This window comes from Hyaena hyaena, unplaced genomic scaffold (assembly GCF_003009895.1).
Source record: "Hyaena hyaena isolate Hyena2069 unplaced genomic scaffold, ASM300989v1 scaffold_1004, whole genome shotgun sequence".
NCBI lineage: Eukaryota > Metazoa > Chordata > Mammalia > Carnivora > Hyaenidae > Hyaena > Hyaena hyaena.
The window spans coordinates 394,001-396,000 of record NW_024081637.1 but is presented as its reverse complement, the minus strand read 5'-3'; positions in this window follow the sequence as shown (position 1 = coordinate 396,000).

Here is a 2,000-nt window from a genome sequence, read left to right as displayed (position 1 = left end):
TCAGTAATTATTTACAGTTTTTTTATGATATAAAATTTACATACAGTAAAATACATCTTATATAAATATACTATAAATTTTGGTAAATGCATACATCTGTGTAACCTAAACCACTATTAAAACATAATATTGTGTTTACCTGTCTGTCTTAGAGAGCATATGAGTCTTGATCTCAGGATTGAGTTCAAACCATATGTTGGATGTAGAGATTAGTAACAAACAATCAAAAGTATAATATTACCATCTTCCTAGAAAGGTCCCCCATATCTTCCCAATTTCCACCGTTAAACTCTCAGTGAGAACCACTGCTTGATTTTTTTCTCCATAGAGAAGTTTTCTTAGTTCTAGAATTTCATATACTTGTACTTATGACATATGTTCATTTATGTCTGTTTTCTATAACTCAGCATAATATTTCTGAGATTTATCCATGTTTTGTATATGGTACTGCTTTGCTTTTTTTTTTCTTACTTTTTCTGCTGAGTAATATTCCATTGTATGAATATACCATAGTAGTTTACTCATTCTTCTATTGGTGATCACCTGGGTGCTCTCCAATGTTTAGGCAATTATGAATAAAGCTGCTACAAATATTCTTTTTTCCTTTTTAAAATTTTTAAAATACTTTTTTTTATTTTTGAGAGAGCACAAGCAGAGGAGGGGCAGAGAGAGAGAGAGAGAGAGAGAAGGAGGGAGGGAGGGAGGGACACAGGCACATACACCACCACCCAGGCGCCCCTAAATATTCTTATACAGGCTTTTTGTTAATGATTTCATTTCTATAGAGTAAGTGCCTGGGAGTTGAATTGCTAGTCATCACGTATCAGTAGGTTTAATTTTAATAAGAAACTGCCTTATTTTTTTCTCCAGAATGGTTGTTGGCATTGTTACCTATAATATATGAGTTTCAATTTCTGTACATCCTTACTATTTTTGGAGTTTTCACCTTTTCAATTTTAGCCATCCTTAGGGAGTGTGTAATGATTGGTATTTTATTGTAGTTTAGAAACTCTTTGGTAACAAATAAAGTGTAGCATGTTTTCAAGCATTGATTGGCTAATTTATATAACTGTTCAAATGTTTTGCCCATTTATCCTTGGGTTGTCTCTTGTTTTGTAGAAGTTCTTTCTATTTCCTAGATGTTATTTTTTGTCAGATATATATTTTATAAATTTTTTCTTACAGTCTGTGCATTGATTATTTCATATAATGAGAAGGTTTTGTAAGTTTGATGATGTATGAATTGGCAATTAATTCTTTTTATCATTATTGCTTTTTGCTATCTAAGAAATATTATTCTGCTTCCAAATCATGAAGCTCTCTTATATTTTGGTTGAAAATCTTCATGGTTTTAGCTTTTATGGTTTGATCTTTGTCCTTCTCAAATTTATTTTTGTGTATGATATAAGGCAGAGATTTGAGATTGTTTTTTTCTGTATCAGTAACCGGTTATTTCAGCACTGTTTGCTAAAAATAAGTTACTCTCTTTTGGATTACTTTGTTACCTTTATCAAAAACAAATAACTGTATAAATATGGATTTATTTCTTGGCTTGCTCTTCTCCATTCATCTATTTGGCTATTCTTATTGCAGTGCCATTCTGTATTGATTACTATAGTTTCACAGCAAGTTTTGAAATCAAGTGGTGTAAATTATCAACTCTATTCCTTTTTTTTTCAGGATTACTTGGACATTATACACCCTTTATGCTTCATGTAAATTTTATTATTTTAAATGTTTGTTTATTCTTGAGAGAGACAGATCTAGGAAGCGAGTATGAATGGTGGAGGGGCAGGAAGAGAGGGAGATACAGAATCTGAAACAGGCTCTAGGCTCCGAGCTGTCAGCACAGAGTCTAATGCACTGCTTGAACTCACAAATCCGGAGATCATAACTTGAGCTAAAGTCAGACGTTTGACTGAGACACCCAGACACCGTCCCCCCCTTTTTTTTAAGCTTCATGTAGATTTTAGAATCAGCGTGTTAATTACTATAAACAT